The sequence below is a fragment of the Scylla paramamosain genome, chromosome 29 (genome assembly GCF_035594125.1).
Source record: "Scylla paramamosain isolate STU-SP2022 chromosome 29, ASM3559412v1, whole genome shotgun sequence".
Classification (NCBI taxonomy): domain Eukaryota; kingdom Metazoa; phylum Arthropoda; class Malacostraca; order Decapoda; family Portunidae; genus Scylla; species Scylla paramamosain.
The window spans coordinates 13,404,380-13,421,879 of record NC_087179.1 but is presented as its reverse complement, the minus strand read 5'-3'; the positions used below and the strand labels follow the sequence as shown (position 1 = coordinate 13,421,879).

General features: G+C 38.9%; 1 protein-coding gene and 1 long non-coding RNA gene across 4 annotated transcripts in view; one reads left to right on the top strand and one right to left on the bottom strand.

The window, feature by feature from the left end:
- The window catches only part of LOC135115353 (fibroin heavy chain-like), a 90,765-nt gene that overhangs the window by 35,727 nt on the left and 37,538 nt on the right, over positions 1–17,500 (bottom strand). The window contains exon 1 of one of the 3 annotated variants that reach the window (XM_064032029.1): positions 7,970–8,216. The exons of the other annotated variants lie outside the window; for them this stretch is intronic. The gene's annotated coding sequence lies outside the window, so the exon portion shown is untranslated. Of the gene's footprint in view, positions 1–7,969; positions 8,217–17,500 lie in introns of those variants that run through there. 3 annotated transcript variants of the gene reach the window in all.
- Positions 3,358–17,500, top strand: part of LOC135115354 (uncharacterized) — a 66,181-nt gene continuing 52,038 nt past the window's right edge. Inside the window, exon 1 of the long non-coding RNA XR_010275965.1 lies at positions 3,358–3,418. This is a non-coding gene — a long non-coding RNA (uncharacterized LOC135115354). The remainder of the gene's footprint in view (positions 3,419–17,500) is intronic.

The following is a 17,500-nucleotide window of genomic DNA, read 5'->3' as shown; positions in this document are numbered from 1 at the left end:
ACCCGGGGTATCGATTTTCATATGCTAAATTCAAAGTCCTTCGTTAGCAGGCACCGCACGTAAAACCCGAAAATAATAATAAAAAAAAAGAAAATAAAAGTGTGTGTGTTGTGATGGATGGGTTGTGTGAATGGAGGGGAATGGATGGCAGCTCTCTTCACCTGGTCCCGGGAATGTTAATTGGCTCCTGTTGTTGTTGTTGTTGTTGTTGTTGTTGTTTTTGTTTGTTGTTGTTGTTTTTGTTGTTGTTGTTGTCATCAAGTCGGGAGTTTTTAGATCATTATTATCATTATCATCATCATCATCATCATCGTCAGCATCATTATCATGTTTTATCCAAGTCCAGCCAGCAACTATAGATGAACAAATAAATAAATAAATAGATAAATTAATAAATAGATAAAAGATATATAAATAGATAGAAAGACAGATAGACAGACAGACAGACAGACAGATAGACGGATAGATAAACAGATAGACAGAGACAGACAGATAAATAGATAAGTAGACAGACAGACAGATAGACAAACAGACAGAGATTGAATAGCCAGATAGATAATTAGATAGATAGATAAATAAGTAGGTAGATAGATAAAGAGACAGATAAATAAATAGAAAGACAAATAAATAAATAAACAAATGAATAAATAAATAAGTAAATAAATAACTAAACAATTAATTATCAACACCTTAACAAGAGAGAAACTCAAGATACAATCCAATCCTCTTTCAAAATCACATCCGCGTTACGTCACTAGTCGTCACGACCAATCAGGGCCGACTAGTATGACGTCACAGCTAATTCCAACCAGTGAGCGACCAGGAGAGTGACGTCACCCTCGTTTTCACCAATAGGGGCGCTTTCTCCCCGTGACGTCACACCTGCTGACCTCTACAGGTGTTTCGAAGTGTGATTGGTGCAGGTGTGGGCGTGCCATGTTCTGATTGGGCAAGAAGTGACTCTCTCTCTCTCTCTCTCTCTCTCTCTCTCTCTCTCTCTCTCTCTCTCTCTCTCTCTCTCTCTCTCTCTCTCTCTCTCTCTCTCTCTCTCTCTCTCTATTTTGGGTCTTAATACCTGACCTTGACACGGCGGGAGATGAGTTGGTCCAGATGAGAGAGAGAGAGAGAGAGAGAGAGAGAGAGAGAGAGAGAGAGAGAGAGAGAGAGAGAGAGAGAGATGAGGGGTGGAGGAAAGTTAAGCTACACGGAAATACCAAGAAAAAGACCAAGAAGAAAAAAACACGTACTTATCAATATGAATAGGTCGTAAGGTCAATATAAGTGTTTACCTTCATGCTACATATACTCTCTCTCTCTCTCTCTCTCTCTCTCTCTCTCTCTCTCTCTCTCTCTCTCTCTCTCTCTCTCTCTCTCTCTCTCTCGCATAATCCCCGTGCGCTGATTGGGTGATTTCTTTCACTGGGCAGGTCACTTTTTGCTGCTCGTGTACCAGAGAGAGAGAGAGAGAGAGAGAGAGAGAGAGAGAGAGAGAGAGAGAGAGAGAGAGAGAGAGAGAGCGAGAGGAGCATCACTCATCACCACTATCATCATCACTGTCACTATCACCATCACCACCACAACCACCACCATCACCATCACCACCACCACCACCACCACCAGCTAAGATCCTTCATACTAAGCCACGCCAGGTAAATTTTTTCTGAGCATCGCCTCATAAACCTCTGCTAACTCGCTAACTGCCGTCACTCAATTAAGGGAATATTTTCTTCTCATTTTTATAACTCCTGACCAGCCTACCCATGGTCTGGCTTGTGTGAGTCATCTGAACTTTAACAGAACACTAACCTTATGACTGCCACTTGGTACACCTTTCCCTAATTACCAATCACTCTGCGACATCTTTATTTGTTCCACTCCTACCGTTCTTTTAGATAGGGTGAAATCAAAAGCTTTTATTCTTATCAACTCCTCTCCTCTTACTGACTGTCTTCAGCCTCTCTCTCATCGCCGCAATGTTGCATCTCTAGCTATCTTCTACCGCTTTTTTCATGCCAACTGATCTTCTGATCTTGCTAACTACATGCCTCCCCTCCTCCCGCGGCCTCTCTGCACAAGACTTACTTCTTTCACTCATCCCTATCTGTCAACCTCCCTAATGCAAGAGTTAACCAGTATTCTCAATCATTCATCCCTTTCTCTGGTAAACTCTGAAACTCCTTGCCTGCTTCTGTATTTCCACCTTCCTATGACTTGAGCTCTTTCAAGACACTTACAAGGGAGAGTAAATGAGTTTTCATAAAAAAAAAATAATAAATAAATAAAATACTGATCATTCCAGGGAAAAAACTGAACTGCTCTGAAAGGAAGAAATTTGGCGAAGTGTATTGATTTTCCCCCGTGTTGTGTAATGGGTCTGTTTTTTTTTTCATCCATTTTTATATATAGTTTTGATTTTGTTGTTGTTGTTGTTGTTGGTTTTCTTTTTCTGAGAGGGAAAGTGATTATGAAGTGTGCTTTTGTCTCGCCAGCGTTGTGTGATGGCTGACCTGAATTTCCATTTGTTTCTCTCGTTTTGTTCGATAATTTTCTTTTTCTTTTCTTTAACTTAAGGAGAAATAACTTTAGTATTTGTCTTTTTTAGTATTTGTCTATTTTTTTCTATTTTAATTTTTTTAGTGCATAAGATTTGGCGAAGTGTTTTAGTTTGTCTTGCAGTAAGTCAGTACTTTTCATTCTTTCGATAATTGTTCAGTTTTCGTTGTTTTTCCCAATAGTTGACGAAGAAAAGAAAATGTAAATATTTCCTCTTGTTTAGCGTATTGTTAATTTCCCAAATGTATGTTATTTATGTATTTATTTTTATTATCTATCTAAATGAATACAGCACGAAGTCCACCCGTCCCCCGCTTTTTTTTTTTTTTTTCTTCTAGCTATTTTGTACTTTTTAATCCCTACCGTTTAGTACAATCAAACATTTCTCCCTTAACTCTTACTTTGAGGTCTAAATGAAGCACTGCAGCTCATAAAGAAGAAGAAGAAGAAGAAGAAAAAAAAAAAGGTTAGGGATATTCACCACGTATACTTGTGTCCACTCGTCACCAAACCTTACTGTGGAATCTAAAGTAAGCACCCCCAGCACATCTAGACAATATTCTTAATAGTAATGATATTCACGACTTATTCCTTTGTTCACTCCTCGTCTTGTCACCATTTCTCACTAAACCCGTACCGTGAAATTTAAAATAAGCATTCCACGTATTTCTTTGTTCACTCCCCGCCTAAATCCTTACTACGAAATTTACACTAAGCATTGCCACCACTTGTAAAAAAAAAAAAAAAAAAAAAAAAAAAAAAAAAAAAAAAAAAAAAAAATTCATCTCGCTTTTTTTTTCAGTTACTCCACCCAACCAGCTGATTTCAAGACACGCCAGCTGCTGAGTACCCTTCCTTCCCTCATGTAAGTACCTCCATTTCCTTAATGATAACGAAGTGCTGAATGATATGTTACTGTTGATGGTTTACGCATAGGTTAGGTTGGGTTGGGTTTTGGTTTGGTTGGTTTGGTTAGGTTTGGTTAGGTTTGGTTGGGTTTGGTTTGGGTTTGGTTAGGTTTGGTTGGGTTAGGTTGGGTTAGGTTTGGGTTGGGTTGGGTTCGGTTAGGTTAGGTTAAGTTGGGAAAATCAAGAATGGAATAACATGTCTGGCGGGAGAAATACCAAGGAGAGAAAGGGGAAAAAAAAAGGAAAATGCCCGGAAAAGTCAGACAAATGAGAAAAATACCGAAGTACGAGAGGAAACTCATATTTAGCACAAGCAGCTCAGAGACAGACAGACAGACAGACAGACAGACAGACAGACAGACGGACAGACAGACACTTTCCGCGTACCACAACAAGCAAGAGAGAGAGAGAGAGAGAGAGAGAGAGAGAGAGAGAGAGAGAGAGAGAGAGAGAGAGAGAGAGAGAGAGAGAGAGAGAGAGAGAGACAGGAACATCCTCACGATCGATATAACTCTCCCTCCCTCTCCCTCCTCCTCTCCGTCTCCCTCTCCCTGTCCCTCCCTGTCCCTTTTGGCCAATGAGCAGCCGTCATCCACGCTCAGACAGCCAATCAGCTCAAGGCTTTACACAAATGGGTCGATACCTGAGCCTTACCTGACGGAGGGGAGAGCTAGAGAGGTTGCGAGGCTTTAGACATAACAGGTGCAGGTAGAGTAAGTAAAAATAGCAGGTAAAGATAACAATAAATAAATAAATAAATAAATAAATAAAGGTAGTGACGGTTTTAAAGGTAACAGGTGGAAGGTAACAGGTAATAATAACAGGTAAAAGGAACAGGTAACGAGTAACAGGTGTGAGATGTGAGAGAGGCTTACCTGTACTGTGTTTGGGAGGTTAATGAAGTGACAGGGGGGAAGGGAGACGAGGAGGAGGAGGAGGAAGAGAAGGAGGAGGGATAGAAGAGTACAAGCTGAGGAGGAGGAGGACTGGGAGGACGGGGAGGAGAAAGATAAAAAGGAAGAGAACGAAAAATAATTGAGATGATTGATGAAGAGATGAGAGGAAGGGAGGAAAGAGGAAGAGGATGAAAAGGAAAAAGAAAGACTGATTGAAGATGTAAAAAGAAACGCGTTTAGGAGGAGGAGGAAGAAAGAGAGTAAGAACAAAGAAAAAGATGGAGAACGAGGGGAGATGAGGGAACGAAAATGATAATTAAGGATGAAGTGATGAGAAGAAGAGAAGAAAGAGGAAGAAAAAGGAGAATGAAGGAGAGGGAACGGAAAATGACTGAGGATTATTGATGAAAAAGAAGAGATAGAGAAGAAAGGTGAATGAGAATAAAAAGTAGAGGGAAGGAGGAAGTGGAGAAAGACCAGAGAAAGAAAAAAAAAAGAAAGAGGAGAGGAAAGCAGATAAGACAAGACAGCAAGAATAGTGAAGAGGGAAAGGAAAATGAAGAGGGAAGAGGAGGAGGAAAGAAGAGGAAGAAAAAGAAAAAGAAAAGGGAGTCGAGTGATGAAGATGAAGTTCGTGGAATTCAGAGAGAGAGAGAGAGAGAGAGAGGAGAGAGAGAGAGAGAGAGAGAGGAGAGAGAGAGAGAGAGAGAGAGAGAGAGAGAGAGAGAGAGAGAGAGAGAGATCACAACAAAGACAAGCGGATAAAATGATGAGGCTCGTTTTGTATCTCTGTGATGCGTGATACTGGTTCACCTGCGCCGTGGGGGTGGGGGGATGTTGAGACACCTGGGGGGCGTGGCGAATTAATTAGCAAGGTAACGAGGGTGAAGGAAGAGGAGGAGGAGGAGGAGGAGGAGGAGGAGGAGACAAGTTGGTGTTGGTGAAGGTGTTAGAGAAGGAGGGGAAAATAGAAGAGAATCACAAATGAAAAATAAACAGCAACAGACCTGCTGGCCCCCAAGAGAATGTAGTAAGAGAGGAGGAGGAAGAGCAGAAGAAGAAGAAGAAGAAGAAGAAGAAGAAGAAGAAGAAGAAGAAGAAGAAGAAGAAGAAAAGGGAGGAGAAGGAAGAAATAAAGTGGAAGTGTTGTTCAGGTTATGAGTGAAGGAGGAGGAAGAGGAGGAGGAGGAGAAAGAAGAAGAAGAGGAGGAATAGGAAAGATTGGTAATGAATGGGAGATGAAGGAAAAAAACAACGATAATAGTGAAGGAAAGGATGAAAACGAGATTAGAACCAGAAATAATAATAATAATAATAATAATAATAATAATAATAATAATAATAATAATAATAATAATAATAATAATAAACATCCCTAAGACGATTATTGTAACATGCTTTGATGTAGTTTGAATAGAGGGATTTAAACAGAGTGCCACTATTGAGAGAGAGAGAGAGAGAGAGAGAGAGAGAGAGAGAGAGAGAGAGAGAGAGAGAGAGAGAGAGAGAGAGAGAGAGAGAGAGAGAGAGAGAGAATAAGTATATAGTAACTGTATTCAACTGCAGAGAGAGAGAAAGAGAGAATGAATGAAACAAAAAAGAAGGAAGGAAGGAAAGGAAGAAAGAAAGAAAAGAAGACAAGAAATGAAAAGTGAAAAGAAAAAGAAAAACAAAGAAACAGGACAAAAAATAAAATAAAAAGAAAAAAAATGAAAAGAAAACATGAACACGACGGAAAATAGTAACAAGAACAATAGGAAAACAAAACAAAACTATCCATTAATATCCCAAGAAAACACATACTCGTAGGTAGCTTCCCCAATTACCTAACATAATTTAAACTAACCTAACCTAACCAAACCTAACCTAACCTAACCTAACCTAACCTAACATAATCTAAACTAACCTAACCTAACCAAACCTAACCTAACCTAACCTAACCTAACCTAACCTAACCTAACCCAACCTAACCTAACTTAACGTAACCTAACCAAACCTACCTTAACCTAACCTAACCTAACCTAACTTAACCTAACCTAACCTAACCTAACCTAACCTAACATAACATAATCTAAACTAACCTAACTAAACCTAACCTAACCAAACCTAACCTAACCTAACCTAACCTAACCTAACCTAACCTAACCTAACTTAACGTAACCTAACCAAACCTACCTTAACCTAACCTAACCCAACCTGACCTAACTTACCATAACCTAACCTAATCTAACCCAACCTAACTTAACGTAACGTAACCAAACCAAACCAATATTAACCAAACCTAGCCTAATCTAATAGACCAGACTCAGTTAGTGGGGAGTTACTGAGACGAGGGAACTGAATCAAGCGTCTCTGAATAGCGTGAATGAGTGAATGAGGAGTGATGTGGGATTAGGGGGAGGAGAGAGAGGGGGAGAGGGAGAGGGGATATAGTTAATTATCTCTCATCTCTTGGTGTCTCTATGGAGGCAGGGGAGATGGAAGGAATTAATAACTAGAAAATTGATCTGGGTAGGTGATGCGCAGGTGTGTGTGTGTGTGTGTGTGTGTGTGTGTGTGTGTGTTTTAGTGTCTGGTTAGTCAAGCTAGTTGACTGGTTAGTTGATTGGCTGTTAGGTTGATTGGTTTGCAAGGTATCGGGTTAATTAAATTGATATTGTTTGCTTTCAAGTTTTTCCTTTCTTCTTCTCTTTTCGCTTTTATTTTATTTCTTTGTTTTTCTCTTTTCTTTCAGTTTTCTCTTTTTTGGGAGAAGATTAGCCATTAAGCTATTAACTTTTTTGTGTGTGTGTGTATTTTGGTATATCTTTAGTAAACCTTCTCCGCGTAAAAAATAAATAAATAAATGAAAGAAAACCTGTTATAACGCACCTTGAAACAAAAAAAAAAGAGATTGGTTGACGTAAGCTTCCTTGAAAAGAACATCATTATTATCTACTATTACGTGTATTTTCCATAATTTTTTCCCTCCTTAAATAACAATGTATAAAAGCGCACAAAACCGTATACTTTTTTTCTCTCTCTTTTTCACACCATCTATTAAATATTTCCACCCAGGGAGTATATACTTTAACTTTTCCTCTTTGTCATGTTTTACCACCTCTTCTCTTGCTGCTAACCTAACCTAATTTAAATCTAACCTGATCTAACTTAACTTACCTAATCTAATCTAATCAAACCTAATCAAACCTAACCTGACCTAACCTAACCTGACGGAGCAGCTGACGAAGGTATAATGACCCCCAGTTATGAAACCCAGAACTTCTTAACTTTTTGGCCCATTTTACTCCTGTGTCGATCTTTTTTTTTATAGTTGACGGTAAGAATTTTTGCCATGGAAGAAAACGAGCTTAGGATGATCTAATAATATGTCCGTTTTCTATAGTTTCGTGTTGATAATTCTCGCCTCTTTCTCCTTGCGCATTTACAACTTTTTAGTGATTGATGATAGGAAATTTTGCCATAGAAGAAAAATAGGCTTAGAATGATCCAAAAATCCACGTCCTCATGTTTCCTGTATTGTGATTGAAATGTCTTGTATATTTATGTATGCAAGCAAAAGCCAACACACGTGATAGTCCTTCCCTTCACCCACACCTCACTCATACGTACCTTTGTGTGTGTATGTGTTTATGTCCTCACTGCAGCCACACATACACGCACGGACAAGATGTACTGTTTATTGTATCCTTGTATTTATGTGTGTGTATGTATATCCTCACTGTAGACACACAAAAAACGCACACCACGAGGTAGACTGTTACTGTATCCGTGTGTGTATGTGTATATGTATAATCTTCACTGCAGACACACACAGATACATTTCAGACAAGTTGAACGTTCACTGACAAGGAAGACGAGCAGGAAAAATAAGACTGTGAAAGGAAAGTCCTGTTAATATTACACTCACGCTATGGAAGGAAAAACAAGAAGTGGAGGGAAGAAGGTAAGACGTGGAGGAAAAAAAAAACAGAGGAAGAGAGAGAGAGAGAGAGAGAGAATCACCTGTCTCCTCGCTCACCAATCACGAACTGCAGGTGAGGAAGAGAAAGACTGGAGAGATGATTCCTACCTGTCTCTCCTCTTCTTTTCCCTCCTTCCTCACCCCCCCTCTCCCTCCACCTAGCCACCCAGGGGTCCAATGCGAACCTCTTCTCTGACCCCTAACCCTTCTGAAGGGGTGTCGGGGTGGGGGGAAGGGGGGAGGGGGTGATGTCATGGGTGGAGAAAAAGAGGGGGAGGAGGGAAAGGCGGGGGTTTCTCAGTGCATAAGACGTGTTTTGGCGACATTTATATTTTCGTCGTGTGTGTGTGTGTGGTGTGTGTGTGTGTGTGTGTGTGTGTGTGTGTGTGTGTGTGTGTGTGTGTGTTTGTGTGTGTTGTGCTTTGCCTTTTGTTTGTTGATTCTATTTTGTTGGATCTTTTTTTTTTTATTCATTGTCTTTCTACAGCCATTGTTAATAACGATGGGAATGATAATAAAGGGGAGTAGAAGGAGAAGGAAAAAAGATGGTGAAGGGGGAGAAAAAAAGAAGAAAAGAAGAAAAAAATGGGGGAAGAAAATGGTGATGATGATGATGATGATATTGATGAAAGTGAAGAAGGACAAGCGCAAGAAAATGATGATGATAATGATAATAATGAGGAAGACGAAGAAGAAAAAGGAGAAACACAACAACAACAATAACAACAACAACAACAACAAACAAACAAACAAGAATAAGAAAGCAAAAAAAAGAAAAAGAAAAATGAAGAAAACAAAAAAAAAAGAAAAAGAAAAGAAAACAAGACAACACCTGTAGTCCGCGCATCGTAAGCTTCAAGAACACCCGCACTGCCATCCTGCCCTCGCCGCCAGTCCTTCACTGTACCACCTTAGAATATTTCAGATTTCAGGAGACTTCAAGATTTTTCAGGAGATTCAAGATATTTCTGGAGATTTCAAGATTTTTTATTATATTTCAGGAATTTTTTCAGGAGACTTCCAGATATTTCAGGAGATTTCAAGATTTTTCAGGTCAAGATTTTTTTTTTCAGATTTTAAGATTCTTCATTTTATTTCAGGAGGTTTTCATGTTTCAAGATTTTTCAGGTTTCAAGATTTTTCAGATTTCAAGATTTTCATTATATTTCAAGAGATTTTTTTCAGGAGACTAAGAAATTTCAAGAGATTTCAAGATTTTTCAGGAGACTTCAAGATTTTCAGATTTCGAGATTTTCAGGAGGACTTCATAATATTTATGGAGATTTGAAAATTTTTCAAATTTCAAGATTTTCATTACATTTCAAGAGATTTTTCAGAAGACTACAAGATGTTTTCAGGAGATTTCAAGATTTTTCAGGAGGACCAAGATATTTCAGGGTTCCCCCACATCCGGGTCAGTGTTGGGTGTTTTCAGACAGACAGACACACAGACAGACAGACACTACGCAGGTATCCCATGAAGCTTGTCAGACAGGTACACCCCAACCCCCCGCCATAACTCCCAATCTCCAACCCCCCACAACTCTCATCAGTCACCCCCCCCCCCCATTACACCCACGAGCACCTTCACCCATACCCTCCCCCCTCCCCTTCACCCTTCCACCCACTGCTTCAATCTCCCGCCCACACCCAACCTGTCTAGCCAGTAACCGTCTCCTTTGTTTGCTTATCCTCTTGTTATCCACCTCTTCACGTCTTCACATTCTCCACTTCGTCTGTTCTTCCTACTTCTTATCCTTTCCTGTCCAGTTTTCTGTTATAATTCCACCTACTCCACTTTATTTCCTCCTCTCTAAGCTTTATCCTTCGTTTCCACCTCTCTAATTTCACTTTATCTACTCTTTAAGTCTTATCCTACTTATCCACCTCTCTAACTCCACTTACTCCTATCTAAACAATGCAGCTACACTTTTTTTTTTCCTCTAAAGCTTTTCCTTATCCTCAACTAACTCCCATTTAATCCACTCCTCTTTAAGTCTTGTGCTACTTATCCACGTATCGAATTCCACTTAGTCCTCGCTAAACAATATAACTCCACTTTTTTTTTCTTTTTTATCATCTAAACCTTATCCTTACTTCTTCCACCTCTCCTCCTGCACTTTTCTCATATTTAAGCTTTATCCTACTGTTCCACTTCTCGAACTCCACTTACTCCACTTTTTTCTACCCTATAGACTTTATCCTTACCATCCACCTCTCTAATTCTCCAAGAAGGGTTATCCATCTCACTACGATGCGCGCCAAAGCGACACTAGAAGCAGCATGAAGCCTTTAGGAACACCTGCAGGAAAAGAGAGGGATGAAAAAAGGAATAAAGTTTTGCAATTTCTAACCAGTGTAATGTTTGGGGGGGGGGGGGGCTGCAGAACGATGAGAAGTGTCCCTGAGTGGTTATTAATGATTAAGGAATGTACCGGAACAGTAGTGAATGGGTTATTAAGTTGAATATCTCCCTTTTTTTTTTTTCATCTTTCGCTTCCCTCAGTCACTTTTCTCTCCCTCGCTAATCTTTTCTCTTACTCACAAAACACTGTACATTAATTATTTTTACCTGTTACGTGTCCCTTCCTACACCTGTGCACCTTCATCCCCAGCATCCCCCACCTTCCCCCGCGCCACAACCTGAGTCCCTCCCACACACACACACACACGCACACATACACACCTACACATTCATACTAACATCCTGAAAGGTATACATACTTCCTTCCGGTGTGTGTGTGTTGTGTGTGTGTGTGTGTGTGTGTGTGTGTGTGTGTGTGTGTGTGTGTGTGTGTGTGTGTGTGTGTGTGTGTTTTCTCTCCAAGGTTTAATTTGCCTCCGTTATATCGTGTTTTGATCTTATTTTTAGAAGGGAGAGAAGGAGGGAAGGAGAGAAAGGAGGGAGGGAGGGAGGGAAGGAAGGGGAAAGGAGGGAGGGATGAGGTCAAAAAGGGGAAGGGCGCGGGGATGACAGGGGTTACGGGCAGGTGAGTCTTTGAAAGGGAAAGTCGATTAAAGAAAGGGAGGATCTGGAGGAGGAGGAGGAGCAGGAGGAAATTGAGACCGGAACTGTGTGTAGGAAAGGAAGAAGAAGAACAAGAACAAGAACAAGAACAAGAACAAGAAGAAGAAGAAGAAGAAGAAGAAAAGGAAGTGGAGGATAAAATTAAGTCATCGACAGTAAAAGATTAAAAAAAAAAAAACAGGGAGGAGGATGGAGAAGGATGAGCGAGAAGATTAAGACGGAACTGTAGATATAAAAGACTTATATATAAAAAAAGAGAAGGGAGTGGCGAAGGAAGGAGAAAAAGGGAGAAAAAAAAGTGAGGAAAGGAAGAATAACAAGAACAAGAAGAAGACAAGGACATGAACGAGAAAAATAATAAAAGAACTCGATAGGAAAAGATAAAACAAACAAGACTAGATGCCGGCGAGAGAGAGAGAGAGAGAGAGAGAGCGAGAGAGAGAGAGACGAGAGGGAGGAGAGGATGAGAGAGAGAGAGAGAGAGAGAGAGGGAAGGAAGGGGACGAAGGAAGGGAGGGAGGGAGGGAGGGAGACAAGGACGTGGACGAGAAAAAAGAAAAGCTGTAGATTGGAAATGATCAAACAAAGAGGAGGAGGAGGAGGAGGAGGAGGAGGAGGAGGAGGAGGAGGAAGGTCACTAGAGGACCCGTTTAACCTGTAGGTGACCCGGAAGACGATGACCTTGTGTATGTCCCTCGCCAGGTGATCTAACAGGTGACTTGTATCTTCTTCACCAGAGCCACTCAACCACCCCTCTCTCTCTCTCCTCTCTCTCTCTCTCTCTCTCTCTCCTCTCTTCCTCCTCCTCTCTCTTCGTCTCTCTCTCTCTCTCTCTCTCTCTCCTCTCTCTCTCTCTCTCTCTCTCTCTCCTCTCTCTCTCTCCTTCGTCCTTCCCTTCTCATTAGTTTCATGTCTGTATTTATTTTCTTTTTATCACATTCTTCGTCCTTCGCTTCTTTTTTAATTCCTTATTTTTTCAGTTATTCTTTATCATCAATTTTGCTTCTCTCCGGCTAACACTTTCTTATTTTCTTTTCTTCCCTATTCTTTTTAGTATACAGTTAGGTTAATTATATTCTATTACAATTTTTTTTCATATATATATATTTTCTTTTCTCACCTTTATTATTCATTTTTTTAGGTCTAGTTTAATGCACTTTTCTTTATTCTTGTTTTTTTTTATTCCATTTTTCATGTTTAGATTTATTCTTTTTCGTTGACTTTACTTTTCACTTTCGTCTTAATTTTATCTATTGCTATTTTTTTTTTCTATTCAGTTCAATTTTTCTTCACTTCTACTTTCGTTTTTTTTTTTTTTTGCTCATTTTATACTTTGTTATTTAGATTTATTCCCTTCCTTTATTGTAGATTTCATTTACGTCGTCTCGTCTCATCTTCTTTTCATTATTATCCACATTTCTAGATTAACTCCAATTTACTTTATTTTCTTGTGTTTTTTATTCATTTCCTTTTCCTTTTTTCTTGTTAATTTCCTTTTCTTCCCTCATCTTTTCATTGTCATCCTCGTTTCAAGAATTAATTTAACCCACTTTTGTCTTCAGTTTCGTTTTTCCCGCATTTTTTTTCTTCTTTTCTATTATTATTTTTCTCAACTTTCTTTTCCTCGCCTCATCTTCATCACAGTTTTCTTTATATCTCTCTCCTTCCTCCACATTCATCCACTTCCTGTCCTTCATCCACTTCCTTCTTAACCGCATTTCCTCCAGTGTTACCTCATTTCTCCATCCTCCACTTTTCCTTTCCCTCTCCCTCCCTCCCTCCCTCCCTCCCTCCCACGACCTTGAAGTGAGAATATAAGTTAACGGCATGAAATTTATCATCAGTAGAAATGGAGAGGGAGGGAGGGGGAGGGAAGGTGGGGGGAGGATGGAAGGGAGGGAGGGAGGAAAGGAGGAAAGGTGGGTGGGAGGGATGGTGGGTGATGGGTGGGTTGTGGTAGGTGGGGAGGGTGGAAGTGAGCAAAAGGAGGGAGGGAGGGAGGGAGGGAGGGTGCTGGGTAGGAGGAAGGGAGGAAAGGAGGGTGGGAGTGAGCAAAGGAAGGAGGGAGGGAAGAGGATGGAGGAAGGAAGTCATTAGTGGAGGAAGAAGGAAGGAAGAGAAGAAAGACGCAATGATTCGTAAAAAAAAAAAGAAGAAAAAAGAGAGAAAGAGGAAGAAGGAAGATGAAGAAAGACGTTTTGCAAGTTGGAAATAAATTAACACTTAAATAAAAAAATAAAAAAAGTGAAGAGAATAGGAACAAGGAAGAAGAGAAAGAAGGAAGGAAGAAAGAGAAGACAAAAGAGACTGTGTATACTACGCACTGAATGTTTTGTAAGGGAAAAAAATAACGCATATAAAACGAAAAAAAGAAAAAAAATAATAAGGAAGGAAAAAGAAAAAGAAATGGCAGGAAAGATGAACAATAAACTAATACGTCAAAAAATAGGAAGAAAGGAGGGAATATTTACAATACGGAAGAAATAAGGGAAGTAAAGGAAGATATTAAAAAACAAGAAAAGGAAAAAAAAAGAAAACTAGAATAATAAAAGAATAAAGGAGAAAAGTAAAAAGGAAGATAACAAAGAAGGAAGAAGAAAAAAAGGGGGAAAAGGAAGATATGATTAATAATAAAGAGCATAAAGGAAAAGAAACAAACACAAAACAAAACAAAACAAAACAAAACAAAACAAAACAAAACACTGAATAATTAATAGTGACGAAAAGAATCCACAAACACAAAGGAACACAAATGAAGAACAAACACCAACATACCCGCTGAGAGAGAGAGAGAGAGAGAGAGAGAGAGAGAGAGAGAGAGAGAGAGAGAGAGAGAGAGAGAGAGAGAGAGAGAGAGACGCTTAAAAAAAAATATGAGGGTATCTTTTAAACTAATCACCACTACTAGTATGTGTAGGAGAACTGGAGAGAGAGAGAGAGAGAGAGAGAGAGAGAGAGAGAGAGAGAGAGAGAGAGAGAGAGAGAGAGAGAGAGAGAGAGAGAGAGAGAGAGAGAGTCATCATGCCTTATATGGGGTGTGGAAGCTGGCTGTGTTTGTGGTCAGTGGTGTGGGTGGAAGGTTGACCCACTAACCTAATCCACACACACCTGACCTATTTGCTCTCTCTCTCTCTCTCTCTCTCTCTCTCTCTCTCTCTCTCTCTCTCTCTCTCTCTCTCTCTCTCTCTCTCTCTAACCGGCTAATCAACTGCGCAATATTCCATGTGAATTCTGGTGTCAGAGAGAGAGAGAGAGAGAGAGAGAGAGAGAGAGAGAGAGAGAGAGAGAGAGAGAGAGAGAGAGAGAGAGAGAGAGAGAGAGAGAGAGAGAGAGAGAGAAGATAAAACAGCAACACTCCCACTTTAAATAAACGTACGAAGTGGAAGTGAGGGAGGGAGAGAAAAACAAACAGAGAGACAGATTGAGAGACAGATAACGAAATAGATAGAAAGAAAAATAGAAAAACACACATAAAGGCATGTCAAAACAACACACACACACACACACACACACACACACACACACACACGCCAGTAAGGTTCTGAAAGTCACCTTGAAAACTGAATAAAAAGATAATAATGATAAGATTCTATACAATAATTATCATGCCCATCACGTATCCACATAAACTCCACCTGCCTGAGATCATCCACCTTTCAGACTTCAGCTCATTTTTTTAACGTTTATTCTTCCTTTTCTTTATTTTTTTACGTTTTTTTTCTCTATTTTTCGTTTTCCTTTTATTTTTTTTACTTTTTTCTACTTTCTTTACTTTTCTTTTTTTCCTCTTGTTTAATTTTTTCGTTTTCTTACTTTGCTGATTTTTTTTTTTTGTTTTTTTACGTTCTGCTTTTCCTCCTTTTTTTCTTTATTCTCTTCTTTTCTTTACTTTTTTGCGTGAATGTTCCAGTGCATTTTTACTTTTTTTGGTCTTTTTTTAAAGTTTTCCCTTGTTTCTCTTTTTGGTTTTTGTGTTTTCCTCTATTTCCCTTTTCTTTTTTTTCATTTATTTACTCCCTTTTTTGTTTCCTCTCTACGTCTCCTTTTCTCCTTTTTCATTTTCTACCAGTGCCTCTCTTTTTTTCTTCTTTTCTTAATTTACTTGTCTTTATTTAATCTTTCTTTTCCCATTTGCATTTCATGTATATCGTTTCCTTATATTTTCTCGCTATTTCCTTTTATTTTCTTTTAATTTCCTTCTCCCTATTTTAACTAATCTTGTTCCTTTGCTTTTTCCCCTCGTTCTTTAATTTTTCCTTTTCCTTGGTTCTTCTTTCTTTTCTTTATTATTTTCCTATTTGTCCTTGAATTAGTCAGGAGTGTATTACTTGTGGTTAATCATTAATTTAGTATTATATTATCTTCAGTATATTTTTCCATTTTTTCTTTTTTAGGATTTTTTCTTTTCTATATAACTTCTCATCTCCACTCCTTCGCTCATCAGGTTTTGTGTTTTTTGTCGTATTTTTTTTTTTTTTTTGGCATCCCTAATAACAACAGTATGGTTTATTGATTTGTTTTTTATTCCCTTCCTGTTGAGTTATCTTTTGGTTCTTTTCACCCTTTCATTTATTTTTTTTGTTCGTATTTCTCATCTCGTTCTTTTTTTTTTATTTCTTTAGTACCTTCATATTTTTCTTTTCATTTTACTCACTATTTTTTCACCCTCTTTTTTTTTTCATTCCCAGTAGTACCGTTCTTCTTATTCTTTTTCATATTACTTTTCCAGTCCTTCACTTTATATTGTGACTGCATTCCTATACATTCATCCCCTCCCTTACACTTCAGCTGTGATGGAAGTTTGTGTGGTGTTCAAGGACGCTTTCCCTAGTTTAACAAAGACCCTTCATCGCCAAAGTGGACCAAAAAAAAAAAAAAAAAAAAAAAAGGACTCTGTAATATAACTCATATTTGTGGCCTTTCAGATCCATATGAGTGAGAGAACGAAGCGAATACGAAGCTGTAAGGAAAATTAGTGGGTTGTTCAAGGGTATTTTCATGATTCCAGTGACGGTTTAACAAAGATTCTGCATCGCAAACTAAAAAAAAAAAAAAGAGTCAAGGACGCAATTCATCATCTGTGCGGCCTTTGAAAATCATGTGAGTGAGAGAACAATGCGTTTAAAATTAGGAAGATGTGAGGAAAGTTAGTGGAATGTTCAACTGTGCTTTCGTGACGGTTTAACAAAGAAAGATACTGCGCCGCCAAACTAAAGAAAAAAAAAAAAAAGGGACTCAATAATGTAACTCATCTTTGTGGTCTTTTGAAACCCATGAATCAGAGAACGAAATGAATACGAAGCTGTGATGAAAGCTAGTGGGATGTTCAGGTGTGCTTTCATGATTCCAGTGGCGGTTTAACGAAAATCTTGCATTACCAAACTGAAAAAAAAAAGGAATCAATAACGTCAATAACGCAACTCATCATCTCTGCGGCCTTTGAAAACAGTCTTGCTGAGAGAACGAATCGAATTGAAGCTGTGATGGAGGCTGTTGGGGTGTCTGAGGGTGTTTTCATGATTCCAGTGACAGGTTAAACAAGAATCCTGCATTATCAAACTGAAAGAGTCAAGAATGCAACTTATCATTTGAAAAACAGCCGCGGCGAGAGAGGACAAAACGAATAGGAAGCCATGATGAAAGCTACTGGGATTTTCGAAGGTATTTTCATGATTCCAGTGACAGGCTAACCACGAATCTTGCTTTAACAAACTGAAAATCACGCAAAACAACATGACCAACACTCTTTGCGACCTTGAAAAGCAGTCAAGGTGAGAGAGAACAAAGCTTCAAAAAAAAAAAAAACTTAAGAACGAAAAAAAAAAATCCCTTCAAGAACGAAAAAAAAAAAAAGAAAGAAAACTACCTTCAAAACATGCACTATTAAGAAGCTTTTACTCTTTCAAGACAGGTAAAGATAACATCAAATATACAAGGCTCCACTTAACTCCCCCATTTACCTGTAAGTCATTGGATTACCACAGATGACTTGCATCGTCTTTCTGTGTGTTTGCCTTTACAGTTTATTATGCAACGAACAAGTATTGATTTCAACGTTTCTTGTTTTATGTTTTTTTTTTTTTTGAGATTGTAAAATTTTTGGGTGTGAGAATGAAAGGGTGATGGAAATAAGGGAATAAGAGAGAGAGAG